This window comes from Eptesicus fuscus, chromosome 1 (assembly GCF_027574615.1).
Source record: "Eptesicus fuscus isolate TK198812 chromosome 1, DD_ASM_mEF_20220401, whole genome shotgun sequence".
NCBI lineage: Eukaryota > Metazoa > Chordata > Mammalia > Chiroptera > Vespertilionidae > Eptesicus > Eptesicus fuscus.
This window is the reverse complement of record NC_072473.1, coordinates 91,375,899-91,396,830: the sequence shown is the minus strand read 5'-3', so window position 1 is coordinate 91,396,830 and position 20,932 is coordinate 91,375,899. Positions and strand designations below refer to the sequence as shown.

Below are 20,932 nucleotides of genomic sequence, written 5' to 3'. Positions count from 1 at the left end.
CCTTCTTTCCTTTGTTCATTTAATTTTGGTTATTTGGACAGTCAAATCAGTTCTACCTTTCTCTTTATAAACATGAGGTGGTGAGTAGTTGGTAATAACGTGTTCTGGCTGGAAGGAAAGGGATTGAGAAAGAGAGGTCAATCCTAATTGATTTTCCTTTTCTACTGGAAGACTGCCACCTTTTCAAATATTTCTAATATCTAATAAGTACAGAAAAGCCCCTGAAAATGTTTAGAAAACAGAGAGGAGCAAGCTTGAGGGACAGAGGAAGGAGCTGATCCCTGTGCACAAACATTTCTGGGCACTTTTCTGTGCCCCTAAAGTGTTTAATTTTCTTTTTCATTACTTTTTTTCTTATGCTTTTCTTTCTCCTCGTGATTATGGTCCTTGCTCACCTGTTGCTTAGGGTTTTATGGGAGAAAGTCAAGCTTGGTTGGGCTAGGATGCACAGGGGAAGGGCTAGCTATGGCAGTAGTAGACTGGCTCTAGGAAAACTGAGGACTTTTGAAAGTGCCTTTTTCGCACTATTTTTCTGTTTTATTTTGAGTATGTTGTTGTAGCACAGGATTGAGAGTGGAATGTGGGTGGGTACTTAGGGGTACTGAGTGAGATGTCAGGGTGAGAGAGCATATTTCCAGCAGGAGCTTGTGAGGTGCTGAGTAATGTCAAGTTGGAGATTACCCAAATTGAACTGGCATCTTTGGAGGGGTTGGAACTTCTTTTATCTATATCTCTGCTCCAGAATTATTGACAATAAAGACTTAGTACATGTGTCTAGGTCAGATGCTGATTTGAACACTAGTCATAGAACAAGTACTTGGTGAATGAAGATTAAGGTTAGAAAAGTTCTGACCTGCTACTTCACCATCTGATCTAGAATAGCAGATGAACAACTGTTGTGAATCTCTATACTAATCCTTTCTATTTGTCCAGTGTAGTCTTAATGAGCTCACTGAACCATCATATCGTCAGACCCTCACAGGAGCCCTGTGAGCCAGAGAAGGCAAAACACATTGTCCCAATGTTCCAAGGGGGAAAAATGGAGCTTGAGAACATGCAGCCAGTAAGTGGTAAAGCCACACCACTTGCTCTTCCTTCTTGTCCTCTTAACTCTTTCAACTGAGGCACTCCCTTTTTCTCCCCTCCACTTTACAAAAGGAGGTGCTCCATTAGGTTCTGCTAGGCACCAGACCTCATTCTATAGCACCTGGAGCATTTCTGCAGGAAGAGGCTGGTGGCCAGTGTGAACACATGGAATATGCCCACTTACTGGGGCTTCTAAGGGAAGTAGAAATTAGTTTGTGCTCCAATGTGCCAAACAACTCCAACTCATTGATTGAGGCCATGGAGGAACAAGATTTGCAAAGCACTCAGCATATGGTCCTCCTTCCTTCCTAGGCAGCCTCCCCTGCAATCCCTCAGCCACCTCCCCTTTTAACTGTGTTTCTGTGTTTGTTTTTGTGTATACCAGGGTGTGTGTGTGTGTGCATCAAGGTAGTTCTATGTGCACATACAACTATTTGAAAAGCTATATAGCTATATGTATATCAGTGTAAATCTCTATTGGTGTGTATAAGAATATATATATATAACAACATGTGGATACATATATGTGTGTGTGTGTACCCCTATGAAAGAGTGTGTAAATTTGTGATTTATGTATGTGTGTGCTTGTGTGTACACACATGGGTATATTTTGCGTGTAGGTCTAAGTGCATGTGTGCATACTTATGCTTATTTATCTGATTTGAATGGGTGTGAAAGGAAATACACCTGAAAGCATATGTATTTCTTGTTGGTGGCTCTTCTAGAATCAACAGAATTCCCTTGGCCTTTTCCCACATGAAGGGGGAGGTGTCTATTTGGCCAGGATGATTAACTTCTTCTTTCCAATTCCTGTTTCAGGGAGTGGCTCCTCACCTTCTCCCTCCACACATTTGTGATATCTCCTGGATAGAAGACACAGAGGTGAATATAGTTCTAGAGTCTTAGGAAGTGATAATTTAGTGCCTTGGGGCAGGAATTGCTCAATCATGGGATAAGTTGGGAGTGCAGAGCATTTTGTTTTGTCCTGGAAGGACATGTTTGGAATGCCTTGAAGATGCATTGAGAACAGAAATATGATATAAAGAACTATAGAGATGGTTGTATATAGCCTTGATAACTCATCCCTTTATTTCAACCACCTTGTAAGCCTGATCTTGGAGTAAGCCCCAAGCAGTTTGGTGATGTGAGGAAATGACCCAGGGAATTGGCTACTAACAGCTGGATGCAGAGAACCAAAGGTACCTGGGAGATGGATGCAGCCATGGACTGTGATGGTGGGTCCATTCAGAGGCATGAATGCTTTAGTAGACACCCTGGGATGGATGGTTGTTGTTGAACTTCAGCCTTGGATTTGGAACTTCCTCTTTCCACCCCCTCTAGGGAAAGAGATAGTTAGAGGGCTGAGAAGGCTGACCAAGAAGAGAAGTACAAAAGGTCCCAGGGACAGCCTGCCAGAATCAACCCATTTTGTCACCTCCCCTCTTCTTTTCTATAGATGTGGCATAAAAATATAGCCTTCTACACATACACACCCACAGAGATCTACACAGTCACACACACACACGATGCACATATTGGTCACTCACCCTCAGCAGTATATACATATACTAGTACACACAGAGACATACACAAACACACAGCCACAAACACACAGTCACAATCACATGTTTACACTTGTATGCACACACACACACACACACACACACACACACACACACACATATCTTGTAAGACAATTAAAAATAAGAAAGTTGCCCCTGGAAAGTCTAAGATTGCTTCTTTATTTTTGGACACCCCTCACAGAGAGATCCAGGCTGGAGGGGGTGCAATAACCCCACATGTGAAGCTACCACCATGGCTACAGAAAGACTTAAACATTGGTTGGTTGATTTGGATTTGGGTTTCCTGGAGGGCCTTTGAGCCCTATGGGAGGCAAGCAGTTCATTTAGGGTAAGGTCATACTAGTGAAAGAGACTAGATCAGTGGGGACAAAAATGGGGTTTAAAGTGTATCTGTCAGCAATGCACAGGAAAACTTCAAAGCACAGAAGAAGAGTAGAGAGTCCAGTTGTAAATATCTATAGATCCACATAGCTAGATATAATAGTATATCTTAAAAAGAATATATTGCCCTAATGTGCTGCAATGTGTTGAACTGTACTGCAACTCACACTGTGTGAGGCTAAGTGTCAAGGTGAGGTGGAGGTCTGGCAATGACACCTTTTCAGAAACTTGAAACTTGAACCTTGTGAGTTTGCCATGGACTTGGTCATTTTAGCGTGAAAATTGCCAGATCGCCCCTTGTCATGTTCAATGTGTGTTCTGTCTTCAGCATCATTGTTGAGCCCCATCCTTAGCTGTCCCCAGTGGTACAGGCACACCTTCCTCCAACTGGCTGCCTATATCCCCTCCTACTCCATACCTCACACTAAGTAACTCTGGAAGTGCAGAGCACCTAGTAGGGTACTCCTGGGGTTTGGCACATGGAGCCTTTCTCAGCCCCAGCCAGAGAGTGCTTGTGGCGATAGATAATTTTGATCTTTGGCAGAGGGAGAGGTGTTGCTAAGTCTGGGATGGAGCAACCCCCACTTAATCCTCTACCCACTCTCCCTTTCTTTTCCTCACATGGGCTATCATATTAATTTTCCCCCTCAAATACCCTCTCCATCACTACCATGGGAAAGACACCCTCTGTCTCTTCAAAGTGTCATTTTATTATGCTTATGTGGGACATGTTTCCTACCAAATTCTCACTTGTTCCATCTGCCACTGTGGGGTGCTTTTGCAGAACTAACAGAGGAGCTGTTGAGTCTTACTAGAGCTTGTCAAATGTATTCTTACAATCCATGTCATCTTGTTAATAGCAATGCTGAAAGGTCTTTGTATATTTAGAGCTGTGTTTTGCTGAGACTGTGGCCATTCCTTATTATGTACATAAAAGAGCTAACTAACCCTCTGAGCTATTAACTAATGAATGCATTTGCTAAGTTATCCAACAATATGGTACCCTATCATGGTGCTGAGCATCAAAGGAAATTGTGACTTGTCCTACAAAGTGCATTGTGTTCATGCTTGTTGTATCGTGTCCTGTGATCGATATGAAATCTTTATTATCAGTGTTGGGTTTTCAGGGTAGGGAGTGGGGAGGGTGTTACAATGTCACCCTCAAATACTTCAATTATGAAAAAGCTCCAGTTGGTCAGGGTCACCTTTGCTGACTCAACATGTGAAAGACTTTGCAACCACCATCTTGTCAGATTGTGTCCCTGGGGTCAGTAGTCATCATCAGAACTGAAGGTGCCCAGGTATAGTTCAACTGACCACAGTGCCAGGGAATTATTCAGAAGCCAGCCAACGCAGTGTCATCCTGGAGGCAGATGAAATAAAGTAAAACTACACATATACACATGTACTTCTTCAGGAGAGGTGCTGGGTCCAGGCGATGAAAACCAAGAAAGGAAGAGGACTAAGATCCATGTGCCCTGGATGGCCTGACCCACAAAAGGACGCAGAGCAGCAGAGACCCCACAAGATGACCTGGTGCCCTTTGTCCTTATTAAATGTAAATTCTTGCATGAAAAAGACTTGACCAGTTCTGAATTTTAAAAAAATTAAACCATGAAGAAACAAAATTATGTTTCTGAAAATTATGATGAAATAAAGGTTTGTAAATAGCCAAAAGAAGAAAATAAATAAATACATATATAATGGCAAATATGTTTATGGGTCATTGTGTTTCCTCTCTGTTGAGTTGGGAGGGAGCTTTATTTGAGCCCTGGAAACTTCTCATTTCCATTGCTCACCTTCACCTTCCCCTGGCTTTGCGCATTGCCCTTCTCATACCCTGGGACATTTGAATCCAGGGTTTTTGAGCAGAAGGGAAATGGTAATGTCACAGTTACTAGTAAAATTAGTTTATACTTTTACACAAACTATTCTAATCATTTTAAACAAAAGTATTTTAAAACACAGCAAGCCATTGTGGTGCCAAAATACAATATGGACATTTATTTCCATTGGGGGGTGGTCTTTATAAATTATTTTAAATGTCCTTTGCTGATATAGACGTGCAGAATAGAGAGCAAGAAAACCCTGTGAAGGTGAAAAGAGGATATCATATTCAGGTTTTTGAAAGTTTACAGAGTCTCATTAAAATGCTGTGCTGGCCTGACTGATGTGGCTCAGCAGTTGAGTGTCATGGAAGTGTCTTAATGAAGTCCCTGTACCATCAAAATGGGATTTGAACCTCCTGATTAGAAAGGCATCAGGCTGGCAGTCTCAGTCTCTAAATGAGAATTGGGTCACACATAAATAGGGCTACAATTTGGTTGGCTGGGAGGCCCTACAAGAGGAAAGAGCCCATGTTGGTCATCTCATCCACCCATTGGGAATTGCTGTTTTTGTTGTTGTTGTTTTTTTTTTAAATATATTTTATTGATTTTTTACAGAGAGGAAGGGAGAGGAATAGAGAGTTAGAAACATTGATGGGAGAGAAACATCAATCAGCTGCCTCCCGCACACCTCCTACTGGGGATGTGCCTGCAACCAAGGTACATGCCCTTGACCGGAATCGAACCTGGCACCTTTCAGTCCGCAGGCCAATGCTCTATCCACTGAGCCAAACCAGTTAGGGCAGGAATTGCTGTCTTAATACTGCGCCCATCCATATATCTCTTCCACACACTTTCATCTGTCCACACTATTGACAGGACTCTCAGAAGAATTTGGAAACTCTGAGATGCCAAAATAAGGTTACTTGTAGTTTTGTCAGAGATTTCACTGAAGGCTTGAGCATCTCCAGGTTCACTTTGTCCAGGACCAACTCAGCTATGGCAGGATTTTCATTTGTTCTGATGAGACTGGTGGTAGTTCATGTGCTAGAGGAAGAGTCCTTCCCATTGCCATCTTTGGAAGCTCCCTGACCACTGTGGAATCATTCTGTGATTCCTATCCTCTCACCATTAAAAGTACCCCTGACCTCAAGAAGTAAAGAGACCCCTCTGTTGCTTCATTAAGTAACCCAAGACCCATTAGTGGGGGTATACATAAAGGATTTTCTGCAAGACAGCAGGATGTACAGGACACCTTCATCAGAGCAAAACATCCCCTTGTCATGAGTCTCTGAAATCATGCTGTCAAGTCATACATCTATGGGTATGTCAAAACATACTCTCAAGAGCTCCAGAGGTCAGCAGAAAGATGGGTGCAGTGAGAGACAAAATGAACAGATACTTGGCCCAGGTAGCTTTCTCCCAATCCATGGCTAAGTACAATGTCCTGCTCTTTGAAAACAAAGGCCCATCAGGTAATAAAGACATCAATATTGGAGATAAGGGGGCAGAAGGAGCTACCATTTCCTATACTTCTCAATTCATATAATCTTCACCCTTTTTGTTGCTAATCTGACCAATGTCCCAAGCCTCTTTTACCATAGTCCTTTCCTTTTCAGCATTATCTATACTCTACTTGACCCAGGCTGCTAGCTCTCTATATCAGTGATTTTCAACCGCAGAATTTTAGTAGTTACTTTAGGTGTGCCATGAGATAAAAATAGTTGAAAATCGCTGCTCTAGATGATATAATATATGAAGGTTCATTTTACTATTCTGTATACTTATATGTATGGCTGAACATTTTTATAACAATTTAAAAAGTAAGTATTTAATCCCTCTGCAGTTGATATTTGTATAATAACAGGAGGGTTCCAGTTACATTTTGTTTTCTATATAGACACCAATTATTTCACTGTTATTCATAAAATACTGTCCTTTCCCCACTGCTCTGAAATTGCACCTTTTCATAAATCAAGGGTCCATATATAAGCATGTCTATTTCAGGGCTCTATGCAGTTCCATTGGTCTATTTGTTAACCCCTGAATTCACACCACCATTTTAATTACTATAGTATTTTAACAGTTCTTATCTAGTAACATAATTTTTCTTATTTTCTAATATCTCAAGAGAGCCTTGGCCCAATTTATGTCAATTTAAATTTTAGAATCATTGTGTTATATCTCATATACAAATGTACATAAACAGACATATTTACCCACAAAGCCTTTTGAGCTTTTTATTGCTATTGCAGTCAATCTATAGATTAATTTTAGAAAGAACTAACATGTTTACAATATTGAATCTTCACATTCATGATTGTATTATATTTTATATTTATGTCAAACATTACTTATTTATCTAAGTAGCATTTATCCATTTTCTTATCCATTATCTATCCAACTTCTTATCAAAGTTCTTAAGTATTATTTGGCCAGAATTAGTCTTACTTGATATTTTGGTATTATAAGTTACAGATTACATTTTGTTTACTTTTATTTTCATACTATTTATTGCTGTTGAAACGAAGTTGTATATCGGTGTTAAAGTCAGCAACCTTTATATACACTTTCATTGAGTCAATAGTTTAACTTTAGTTCTTTTTAATTTTCTTCATGCACTATGTAAGCATCTATTGTGGCATCTTTGTTTCTTGTTTTCTGATCTGTATATATTTTTATTTTTTCTGTTTCCATTACTGCACTGGCTAGTATTTTTATAAAAAATATTGAATAGAATTGGTGGAAGCAGTTATCCTTGTCTAGTTCCCAATTTAAAGTTAAAAGCTTTCAACTTTTCTTCATATAAGTTTGATGTTTTGCTATAGGTTTTTTCATACTTAGCATTTATTTATCTAGTTGGCTAAATTTTTCCCTTTTAAATTTTCAAATAAACTTTTTATTTTAGAATAGTTTTTGACTTACACAAATTTTTGCAAAGATTGTACAAAGAGTTCCCATATGCTCCACATTCAGCTTCCTCTATTATTAACATGCTATATTATGGTACACTTGTCACAACTACTGAACTAATATTGTTACAGTGTTATTAACAAAAATCCACACTTGACTCAGATTCTTTAGTTTTTATCTCATGTCCTTTTCTGATTCAGGATCCCATGTAGGAAACCACATTACATTCATTCATCAAACCTCCTTAGGATACTATTGGCTGTGACAATTTCACAGACATTCCTTATTTTTTATGATTTTGACAGTTTTGAAGAGTACTGGTCAGCTATATTGTAGGATGCTACTTGGAATTTTTTTGATGACTATTAGCATATTCAGTGGAGCAGAAAATTAAATGAACAGTCTGTGTCTGAGAAATAAAAATATGATTTAACATTATAAACTACTTTAAATTGTAATTCCCTACATTAACAAATTAGAGGAAATAAAAATCATTTGATCAGGTCAATGAATAAAGAAAAAGTCTTTTAAAGAAATCCAAGATGAGTTCATAGTTCAAAGTTTTAGCAAACTAAGATTAGAGGAACTTTCATTTCCTAAAATAGACAGTAAGCATACTTAAATGTAAAATGTTACCAGCAACCCTATTAAAATCAGGAACTACACATAAATGTTTATTCTCACCTCTACCATTCATAACTGTACTGGAAGACAAAGACAGAGCTGTGGATGTCACATAAATAAGATGTATGAATATTGAAAATAAAGAGGTAGTGTTTGATTACAATCTGATCATCTATTTTGAAAATTCAAAGGTATAGTCGGCACATGGGATAGTCAAGTGAATGAGACTTCAGATAGTATATGAAAGATTACTATAGCAAAATAAAAAGTTCTGCCACTAATTCAGTAACTAATGAGAACATTTAATATAAAATACCCCATTCACAACAGCAACAATATCTGAAAATTACTGATGAAGAAGTCTATCAAAACTGTATAAGATCTATGTAACTATGTAAAACTATATAACTACTTCATAGATAATAATGTACACTGAGTGGCCAGATTATTATGATCTCTGAACGCATAATAATCTGGCCACTCAATATACATATATATATATTAGAGGCCCAGTGCATGAATTTGTGCATGGGTGGGGGATCCGGCCAGCCTGGCTAGGGGGAGGGGACATGGGCGGTTGGCTGGCCTGCCTGCTGGTCAAACTCCTGGTCAAGGGGACAATTTGCGTATTAGCTTTCTATTATATAGGATATACACTGAGTGGCCAGATTATTGTGCATTCAGAGGTCATAATAATCTGGCCATTCAGTGTATATTATACGTATGTGACACACATAAGATATATTATTTTGGATATATCTCTAATATTGTGTATATGTATACCATATTGTATGTATGGGTATATACCTTTATATATCTGTATAAGTATATGTAAATATGCAAGTTTACTGAGAGATTAGGTAAAAGAAGACCTAAATAAATGAAACAGTATATCATATTCATTGATGGGGACCAGAGTATTGTAAATATGTTGATTCTGTTTAAATGATTTACAGATTTAGTGCCTTACCTGTAACTGTCAAGATCACAACCATTCTCAGACTGATGGCTTCTGCTCCCCAAATCAAACCTGGAAAATTATAGAAGGAAGCAGGTGGGGAAATCAACAACAAAATCTAAACAATGAGCCATGAAAAAGCCTGGGAGAGAATGAAGACTGGTGAACTGTCTTGTGGAGACTGAAGACTTGTGTTTGGGATAGAGACATGGGGAGTGTGGGCATAGGGAGGGGCTGTAGTTTGCATAGGTGCAGACAACAGGGTGGGTAGGGGGAAATGTTTAAACTCCTTTCCTGCTTCATTGCACAAATCTGAGGCCCTCAGACTACACATGCTAGTATCCCTGGGATAATACCAGATTAGCAGAAAAGTACCATTGATTGAGATACCCTGCAGTCTGTAAATAGCCATCTGAAATCACCTCAGTGGGTGAGGATGGGTCTGTCAAAAAATTATTATTTTAATATAATGTAAAGAATGGAATAGAAATAGAATAACCAGTGAACTACAGATAGTAAAGGTAGGTAGTCTTTCATGAAATTATATATACACAAATATATTCTAAAAATACATTTAGGTAGAGATGTAAAATGTATTACTTACTATGAATAAAGACCAAAAAGTAATCAAAAACTCCTGCAATGACAAGCAAAGACAGGCAACCACAAACCCACAGGACCTCCTCAAATTCCTTCTGTTCCTCAGTGTCTTCAGTACAAAAATGAAACCTTTAGCCCTATCTGGTTTGCCTTAGTGGATAAAATGCCAGCCTGTGGACTGAAGGGTCCTGGGTTCAATTCTGGTCAAGGGCACATGCCTGGGTTGCAGGCTTGGTCCCCAGTGTGGGGCGTGCTGGAGGCAGCCAATCCGTGATTCTTTCTCACCATTGATGTTTCTATCTCTCTTTTCCTCTCTGAAATCAATAAAAACAAACAAAAAAAATGAAACCTTAAAAACAGATGTTTTCCAAAGTCTCAGTCAGGCTGGTGAAGTGAGGCTATGGAAAGTGAGGGAGGACTTCTGTGACCCTCCCCCACACCCTGGGCCCAGCAGTGCCCCCTGCAGCATCTGTCCTGGTGCTGCAGCAATCTCTGCAAGGAATGTGAGGCCCTCTCCTGAGTGAGGACTGAAAGATCTACTCACTCCAGAAGAGAAGGCACTACAGAATCCAACTCTGGGTACTACTGTCAGTTCTAGGGAATCCCAGGAGGTCTCTCAGATGAACACCCCTGTCCCCTCCACTTTTTCAGGGAAATGATGGAGCCACAGCCTTGGTCACAGACTCAGGTTAACAGAAGGCAGGAGCTTAGGTCTTACAAGATAAAGATGAGGACCAGAGTGGGGAGTACTTCAGCGCCCATGGAACCTATCTCCATCCTTACTGTCAGCTCTGGGGTGGGGGCAAAAATGCTGTCCAGATATGACCTTCACTGACTTCCACCTCAAAAGTTTGAGAAAGATTAGCCCGTGTCTGGGAGGCCAGCTTCATGTCCGTAGAGGGAAGGAGCCCAGTGCTGCAGAGTGCAGGTATGACCCTGAGGGAGGACTGAGGCCCCAGGACCCAGGTGGCCCTGCTGTCAGCACTGAGAGTCTGCAGTGGGGTGTCTTACTGAGAGCTATTTACTGCACCCCTCACCCACCTCCTCGGAGAATGGGAAGTCAAGGATAAGTTCTGAGGGAAGCAAATCTCAGCTCAGCACTGGTGGGGCCAGACTCTGCCTGGAATCAAGGTGAGGAACAGAGGGAGGGCCCCATGGAATCTATTTAAGGCCCTGCTGGGAGCCCTGGGAATCCCCAGGCTTAGTGGCCTAATGTGATGTTCTCAGACTTAACAGTGAGGGCCTTGGTCTGAGTGCCTTGGATCAACAGAAAGAGGTTCCAAAACCTACTAGGGTTCAATGTAAAGACCATGAGGCATGACAAAGGAACAGTTATGTCTAGGAGGCCAAGAAGGCAGGATGACCACACATGGTGTTTCCTGACTTCTGCATCTGGGTCTGTGAGACTCTGGTGATTTGGTATAAGGAGCAGGGCTTCAGGCAACAGAGGGAAGGCCCGTGAACTGCCAGAGTTAATGTGAGGATACTAAGGAAAGGTAAGGGAACCCAGGGCTCCAAACAAAGGGGACCCCACCAAAGTGTGCCCCTGCCATCAGCCATGGGAGGCCCCATGATCGATGACCAGGTGCAGCATCTCCTGGCTTCTGCATCTGGGTCTGAGAGAGACTGGGGACTTGGTGAAAAGAATAAGGTCTCAAGTAAGGGCAGAGGCATAGTGTGGAATCAAGTTTATGATCTTGAGGATCTCGCACCCACCACAAAACAGAGCCAATTCTGGCAGGCCTCAAGGGAGGATGAATACATATGACATTTCCTGACTTCTGCACCCAGGTCTGGGAGACTCTGTGAGTTTGGTATAAGGAGTAGGACCTCACTCAGCAGAAGAGAATCTCAGGTCATGCTAGGATCAAGGATAGGACCCTGAGGAAGGCCAAAAGGGAGCTGGACCCCAGAACAGTCAGTTTTGGGAGGTTCCAAGAGCAGGATAACCACAGGCAGTGTGTCCTGACTTTCACATCTGGGTCTGAAAGAGTCTGGGAGTTTGGTATAAGGAGCAGGAGGACCTCAGGCAGCAGAGGGGAGGATCCCAACTCCTTCCTGAGTCAAGAGGAGGATGCTGAGGCAAGACTGAGGATACCCTGAACCCCAGAACAGAAGTGACCCAACAGAAGCCCACCCCTACTGTCAGCCCTGAGAGACCCCTTGGAGCTATTAATCACATGTGGTCTTTTCTGACTTACTTTTGCATCCAGGTCTAAGAGAGACTGGGAACTTCATGTAAGGATCAGGGCCTCAAATCACTATATTGGGGGCAGGTCCAGGTCCTGCGGAGAGTCTAGGTGAGGACCCTGAGGGAGAACTGAGGACCTAAGATACCAAATCAGAGATGGATCCTATGACCCTGCTTTCAGTCTCTGAAGGCCCAAGAACAGAATAATTAGATGAGATGATTCCTGACTTCTGCCTTGGGGGCCTTGGGATGAGGAGTGTGACAGCAAATCAGCAGTTTGTGGGGTCCCAGTATCCTGATGAAGAACTTAGTAGACCTCCACCCCAGACATAGGGAGCCCACTCAAATTGGCCTGCTCCTGTCATTCTTGAAGTCCCAGGTATGAGTGGCTGCAGGTGATGTACCCTCAACTCTGCCTTGGTCTCTCAAGGAAGTAAGGCCTTGTTTTTAGGGGCAATTTTAGGTCAGCAGAGAAAGGAGTCCCAGGATTTGCCAGGTCTCAAGAAAGGGAGAGTGGAGAGTATGAAGGTTCCACCAGCCCAAAAGATAAGGGACCTTACAGAGTCCAGCTTGCCTTGTTCTCAGGCCTGGGAGGATCCAGGCAAGGATGAATGGGTGTGGCATGCTCCCATGACTGCCATGTGGCTGGGGATGGAGGATTTCAGCGATCTGAGGACCTTGGTCTGAGGGGAAAGGTGAGGTCAGCAGAAGGAGGTGTCCCAGGATCAGCCAGATGTCAAGATGCGGGCCCTTCATGAAACCTTAATGTTCTTCTCACCTGCTTATCTGAAAAGAAAGGATGACCCAGAGTCCAGTTGCCATCTGTCCTCAGCCCTGAAAGGAATAGTTACTAGTGACTCTAAGTGGCACAATCTTTTCTGTTATGGGTGGGAAGATAGGGAGTCCTCAGGGAGGTGAAGTCTTGGTCCAAGGGGGAGAAGTCAACTATCCTATGTTGGTTGTTAGGAGGAAAGGCAGACCTTGGCATGAGTAAAGATGAGTAACTTACAGGAATAATTAGAACCCCACCCCAGGATAGAAGGCCCAGTCCCTGCTTCCAGTCTTTTTTGACCTTGGAGCTCTTCTCTCGGAGCTCTCAGGGAGGGTGGATCTTGGTCTGAGATGACAACTCAAGTCAACTGAGGAAGCACTTCTGCTAACAGCAGAGTCCCAGGTCCTGCTAAGAGTCAAAGTGAGTGCCCCCAAAGAAAGAGTGAGTGTAGTCCAACCCTGAGAACAAAGAGGGGATTCCAAGGAAATCTGGCCAGTCCCTATTGTCAGCCCTGAAAACCCCAGGCAGGGCTGTCAGGCTGAGCCCCTCCTCATTTCCAGATTGGTAGTCTCAGGGACCAGAGGGCCTTGGTCTGAGGGTCTGAAGTCAGGTCAGCTAAAGTAAGATCTGCAGCCCTGGTAGGAGTCTTGGTGAGGAGCCATATGTCATCCCATCCTAGAACCACTGGGAGTATAAGGGCCAGATGTAGGCCCCCTCACTTTCTTCTATTCAGTCTCAGGGATGTGTGGTCTTATTCTAAGAGTTGGTGGGGCCCAAGCCCAACCAAAGAAAAGGTGAGGGCTCTGAGTGACCAGAAAGGGGAACATCCACCCCAGAACAGAGTAAACCCAGCAGTTCCTGACCCCACACCACACCACTGTCAAACTCAGTACCTTGGGTTGTGCCAGCTTCACCCTGAGAGCTGTCTCACTTTTCTCCTTCAAGTTCTTTCACATTTCCAAGAAAATGTCATTCTAATGCCATGTTATCTAGTTCAGAATCATAAAATACGCTGAAAGGTGTCCCATTTTGTATTACACAATAGCAAAACTCTTACTTTTGAACTGGATAGTACAAATATATGTATGGTCAATGTCATTCACAAACTGAAGTATATGAAACCTTCTATGAAAAGAAGCAATATTTGAAAAATTCTACAGAAAACAAGGAAAAATTTCTAAATCATCACAGGAACCCAAAAATGCTACAGCGCTTATTCCCCCAAATAGCCCTGGGCCTTACTACCTAGAATGTTGACTATCCTCTTATCAAACACAGAGTAAAGAATTGGCCTCACATCATGTCTAACATGAGAAGCTGCCAGACAGGAGCCTGAAAGGTTCCTGGGTGCAACTTGGCTCAAGCCCCCTCTTCCTCATCACTCATAGCCTCTTCAGACAAGTATGAGACAGAATTGGGGTCCCTTCTATAATCCCTGAGAAAAGTCTCGAGGACTTTCAACTTAGTGGTCTCAGCGTGGGCTCTGGGGCTCCAGAGGAACTGGCATAATTCAGGATCACTGTTGGGCACCTGCTGGTACTCCAGGTACTGTTCCTGCACCCAAACTTTGGTGAGAAGCTCCCTGGGCACCCCATAGATCCAATGCTCCTTCCCATCATGCAAACCCATGACATTCAGTGCTTCCCAGACATTTTCTTCAGGGGCACAGTTGCCCTCTGCAAGGATCAATCTCAGGAGCATGACCAGGAGGCCAGTGTTGGGCATGGACTACCCATGGGACACCATCCCATCATATGTGAGTCCCAGAGTGGTGACCAGGACATAGGTGAGGTTGCTGGGGTCCACTTCCTTCACATCAATGCCAAAGACCAGCTGCATGCACTCAGAGGCTAGGCTGAAGATCTCAGGGAAGTGATCTCAGTGCTCTTTGATGACCCTACTCAGCATTTCTGCCTTAATAGTTGGCTGTTTTGCATAATACTTCAGGAGTAGAAACTCCACCAGTTCAGTCATCTTCAAATATAGGGCATTGTGGAGTGATGACTCAGAATATTCAGAGTCCTCTCTGCTGCTTGTCTCCTGTTCATTTTGGATGCTGAAGCCCTCGTCTTCAGATTGGCTCCATGCAGGGTCCGCCATGGCAGGGGCACAGAGTCAGGAACCCAGAGGGCTCTGGGAAGTCTTGGTGTCCCAGCAGCACACACCTTCTCTTGGCTGTGTGGGAACGAGGCAGAGAGGGACAAAGATAAGGAGGCAGACACAATCAAGTCCTCCTCATCCCCAAATAGCTGCACCTGCGACAGGTTTTGGATACCTAAGTATCCTCAGCTGAGAAACATACCCTTGGCAGCTCTGAGAATGAAGATTTTTAGGCCGTGGGGGAAGACAAGGTGACTCCAGGCCCCAGAGCAGTCAGTCCTGGGAGCCCCAAGGTGCGGGGTGACCACCAGCGGTGAGGACTGACTCCGCATCTTCAGGGATGAGACACTCTGGGGGCTCCATGTCATGGCAGGGTCTCAGGTCGGCAGAGGAGGTCCGGGACCTGCCCCGAGTTGGTGTGAGGACCCTGAGGGAGACTGGGGGGTCCTGGACCGCAGAACAGTGTCCATCTGTTATTTACGTTACGATTCATTAACAGTAGCAAAATTACAGTTATGAAGAAGCAACGAGAATAATTTTATGGTTGGGGGTCACCACAACATGAGGAACTGTATTAAAGGGTCATGGCATTAGGAAAGTTGAAAACCACTGGACTAAGAAGTGTGGCTTTAGGTCAGCAGAGGGTGGCCTTGGCCTGCAGGATGCATTCTATGGTTAGGAAAAGGGATAGATCTAGGCCCTGACAAGAGTAATATTTTATACCTTAAGTTCATTGAGGGAATTCCCACCACAGACAGAGGGGGCTCAATAAAGTCTGCCCCTGTCATCCTTTTCATCCCTGAAATCCCACAGGTGATGCACCCTCAGTATTGAGGGAAATGAGTCCTCACCATGAGGCCTGCAGGTCCTGGAACCCTCCCTCTGTGAACCGGGAGGCCGGGCCCCCACACCCTGATTCCAGGCAGTCTGGGCCGCGCCGACCTGAGGAGGTGGGCAAGGGGTGCAGGAAATAGTTCTCAGACACCCCACCGCAGACTCTCAGTGCTGACGGCAGGGCCACCCTGGGTCCTGGGGCCTTAGTCATCCCTCAGGATCATACCTGGACTCCTTCCCTCTACCGACCCGAAACCGGCCTCCCAGACAAGGCACTCTCCTCTCTCAGATCTCCCCTGCAGAAGTCAGTGGGCGGAACTTCTGGACGGGCTTTCTGGGGTCCCCAGGTCCTGAGAGCAGGGGCAGAGATCGGATCTAGAGGCCTGGGAGTCGTGACTCTGTTCCCCTCCCGCACCTGACAACACCAGGGCCCCTGCCCTCTGCAGACCCAAGTCTGTGTCCCTCAGACCTCAGCTCTAACTCCCCCAGATTTCCTGGGCATGTGGAGGCATATGCTCAGCCTGAGAGCCCCACCCAGGGTCCCGTAGAGCTGACAGGAACACCAGGAGATGGACTCTTTAGCCCCTCTGTTCTGAAGCCGGTGGACCCCGAAGTCCTCACTCAGGAGGGCCTCACAACCCTTGCAGAGATGCTGCAATACCAGGACTGATGCTGGAGGGGGCGCTGTTGCACGGAGGGTAAGGGGGAGGAGTAGAGAAGCCCCCCTTCTCATGGGGTTTCTTACCAGCTCAGATGGTCCTGTGGAGACTGTGGGTTCTAAAAGTTAGCTGCTACTAAAGATGCTGAGCAGCAGCAGGGATTTGGGAAGGTGTGGCATTGTGGTTGTCTGTCTACATGTCCCTTGTCCAATGCAGGTGTTTTCGCTTTTAATCCTCATTCTTAGTAATACATTCTACATCTCTATCTAGTTTGTGTACATTCCTTAAATACATATAAAATAAATATAGGTTACATGTGCTTATATACCCACATATGTATGTAGCTAAATGTGTATATGTGTGTATGCTTAGAACATATGCATTGCTGAAACCGGTTTGGCTCAGTGGATAGAGCGTCGGTCTTCGGACTGAAAGGTCCCAGGTTCGATTCCGGTCAAGGGCATTTACATTGGTTGCGGGCATGTCCCCAGTGGGGGATGTGCAGGAGGCAGCTGGTCGATGTTTCTCTCTCATCGATGTTTCTAGCTTTCTATCCCTCTCCCTTCCTCTCTGTAAAATATCAATAAATATATATTTATTTTAAAAAAGAACATATGCCTATGTTTCTATATAATACACTATCCAAGATGTTTTATGATAGAATACCTACTCTTAACATACATGATTTATTCTGCTACTTGCTATTCTAATTTAGTCTGTACTTTATATACTATTAAGATAATTTTTACTAGCCAGCACTAACCCAACACGATGGTTGTCAGGTAATTATTAGCATAGACTCTGAATAACATCCCTCAAATGTCCCAGATTTTCAAGGCAGTGGTATTCCCCCAAGGTTACTGGCATTTGCGTCTGAATGCCCTAGATTTGAGCCAAGATACAGAGCATACATTTAAAATCTTTCTTCCTACCTTCCCTGTCATCTGTGTCATACAGCCTACGGCCCTCCCAACTTCCCTACTCCCCCATACTCCCACCCTAGACACAAGTGCCAGCTCGTCACAATTTTCAGTCTCCCTTAGGGCTTGCTCAAATTTTGTTGTTCAGATACTGTGGTTCTTATTGTGTTTCCCTTAAGACTTAAATTTTTACAACGCTTTTAGATGGCAGAGATAAATAAAGCTGATGGTACAGAGATATCCAAGTAAGCCACTGCTCCCTCACAGATATAACGCCCCCCCCATTAAATTCCCCAACCAAAGTGGTACTTTTTTAACAACAGGTTTGCCTACACAGATACTGCATCATCAACGTGGGATAAATACTTATGGAGTTGCTGCATCATATGTTACAATTATGTTTAATATTATAAGAAACTGCCTGACCATACAGCTTCCAATGTGGCTGTACTATTTCACTTTCCCACAGGTAATGAATGTAAGTTCCTCCTATTCCACATCCTTGACAGTATTTGGTGTTGTCACTGTACCAGATTTTGACCTTTGTCATAGGTGTTTATTTATTGGGGCGGGGGGGAGAGTGTGATCAAACCTTCAGACTGCTATTGTCAAGTGTGGAAAAGGCACAAGCAAGCCTTTTAAGAGTTTCACTCAAAGCATCTTGAGCCTCCATAACCACGTGAAACAATACCTTATTAGAACTCTATGTTTACATGGTTAGGTTCAGTTTCTCAAAGAGCGAGACTCATCCACCATCCCTGACACTCTTGTCCTCCTGATCAGGATGTACCTTTTGTGTAAGGTAAGGGAAGGCATTGCTGGATTCTGGGAAGCCCAGGCAGGTGGGGAAAAGAAGGGAAAGATCTCCCTCCGAGAGGGTCTTTCAAGCAAAGTCAGGCACTCCCATCTTCACTCTATTACTCTGCTCTCAGGGACCTTAATCACTTGACTGCTTCACATGAATTGCTCCCAAGTCCTAGTTGCTTCCCCTCTCCCCACCCCACAATAGCATACTCATTGTAGGTGCCCAGGATCCAAACAAGCTCCCCACTTCCTCTTTCTGCATCAAAAATATGCCCTGGAGGACTCTAGGAGAACACATTCATCTTGCATGTTTAAAACACTTACCTGTCTAGTGGGTGCAGAAGAGAGTGGGAAACCCATAGGAGGGACCAAGAGACCCACAGGAAATCTGCTGTCATCATCCAGAGGGATGGTCATTTTATAGGGGCTAATGGGACAGCTCTGGACATGGACTGGAAATGGAGGTAGACTGGAAGAAATGGATCCCATGAATGGAAAGAGAACAGGAAGCGAGGTCCCACCACCAGGTTTCTGACTTGACTTGGTGGGGTGGGGCCGGAATGCAGGTGCAAAAGTCCAGTAACCCTTTTCCAGGATAAAGCGAAGGCAAGGCAGGGTTGTCCTGGAATGGGCAAGGTGCTTGGTCTATAGTATAGCACCACTGCAGAGGACAGGAGGAAGGAAGGTGCCCACCTCACTGACTGGATCCAGAACACAACAGAGGCCTGTCTGATGACATCTGGTGGTTCTATGACAGGGATGACCCCATGTCTTCACTGAGTGGCAAGGTCATTTCAAACAAGGGCTCCCCCATGCATCATAGGCTGTGCATGCAGGATGACACAGCTTCATACTGGGTGGAAGAGAGGGATAGCAGAGCTTGGACAAGGCAGTGTCTACTCCAAAGGGGTTTGTGTCCTGGATGTCAATAGGAAAACATCCCAGAAATCTGGTATCTAGTTGTGATGACTCTCTGGCTCCTGAATCGGTGGCCTGGGACTGCAAACACCTGTAGATCATGACCTTGGAGCTAGAAAATTAATGGTTTTCCGAGACCGGTTTGGCTCAGTGGATAGAACGTCAGTCTGCGGACTGAAAGGTCCCAGGTTCGATTCCGGTCAAGGGCATGTACATGGGTTGCGGGCACAGCCCCGGTGGGGGGTGTGCAGGAGGCAGCTGATCGATGTTTCTCTCTCATCGATGTTTCTAACTCTCTATCCCTCTCTCTTCCTCTCTGTAAAAAAAATCAATAAAATATATTTTTTTAAAAATAAAATTAATGGTTTATTGAAGGAGGTAATGACATTCCCCTAAGGTGGCCAAGATGCTTTGAAGTTGAGATATGCTCTGGAGAAAACAATTGCCACACAGAGTCTTCAAAATCCAAATTAATGTCAGTTGACAACTCACCATGGACCATGTAAGCCCAGCAGGACACAGGGATCATCTCCTCAAAGCCTCCCTGTGACCCCATGAGCTGCCATGTGTTACTACCCCTTAATCAAAGTTCAGTGTGTTCATTGGGTGGTTCAGATATTAGAGTCAGCATATGAAAGTTGTGAGTTATCCATGGCAGCTCAGAGTGCATTCTCACCTGCTTTGCATTTTGCTGTGGCCCACACTGTGTTTCTCACCCTGGCTTCCACTTTCAATATGGACACGATTTTCTGGGCAGCTTTTGAACCTGTGCCTCTGAACAGCACTGTCCAAGTAGTGGACACAGAACCTTTCTGTGTCCATTAATGGCTCAAGGCCTTGTGAGGACCCTGGAGGCCTTGCTCACCACCACACCCTCAACTTCTACAGGCTTGTTTGCACTTCTCCCTCAGGTAGTCTGCACATCATATATGCTTGTCCACCAGACTCCCTCTGACATTTTCCCTTGTGCTTTCACAATGAAAGCTGATTTATTTTTTGGTGTAAATACAATTCAGCCCACATGCATTTAATGCCATATAGATGAAAAGCATTTCCATGTGTTTCTCTGATAAGATTTTAAAAGGGTTTTTCTTATCAAAAAGAAGCCAGGCCAAACACCCAGGGAACAGCTGTGAACCCAGGAACATTGAACCTCAGGCAGCACAAATACACAGACTCAGAGGAGCTCTGCACCTTCCCACGGAAAGGTCAGATTTTGCCTGGGAAAAGGAGAGAGAGAAATACATAACCTGATATCCGAAGAAGAGAGATCATGGAGAGACAAAGAAACAGCCAACATATGAAAGAAAAGGGTGCCTCACCAGAAAAGGAAGTAAACAAAATGGAGGCAAGCAATTTGTCAGAGAAAGAATTCAGAGAAATGGCCATAAGGTCACAGAAAAGAATGAAAGACAAATTCAACAATATGTGTAAGAACCAAGAGGAAATGAAGAAGAACCAAGATGAAATGAAAAATGACTTTGCTGTTGTAAAGAATTCAATAGAAAGCATCAACAGTAGACTAGAAGAAGAAGAGGACCTCATCAGTGACCTAGAAGACCCCAAGCAGAGGAGCATCTAGTAAAAAAGAAAAATTAAAAAATAGGAGGAAAGCCTAAAGGAACTTTGGGACAACACTAAACAAAACAACATCTGCATTGTAGTGGTGCCAGAAGTAGAGGAAACTGAGCAAGGTCTAGAAAACCTGTTTGAAGAAATAATGACAAAACTACCCTGATATAGGGAAGAAAAAAGCTCACACA

General features: G+C 43.9%; 1 pseudogene; it reads right to left on the bottom strand.

Moving 5' to 3' along the window:
- Nucleotides 1-14,293: 14,293 nt before the first annotated feature.
- Nucleotides 14,294-15,034, bottom strand: LOC103303655 (melanoma-associated antigen 10-like; annotated as a pseudogene).
- Between the last annotated feature and the right edge of the window lie 5,898 nt (nucleotides 15,035-20,932).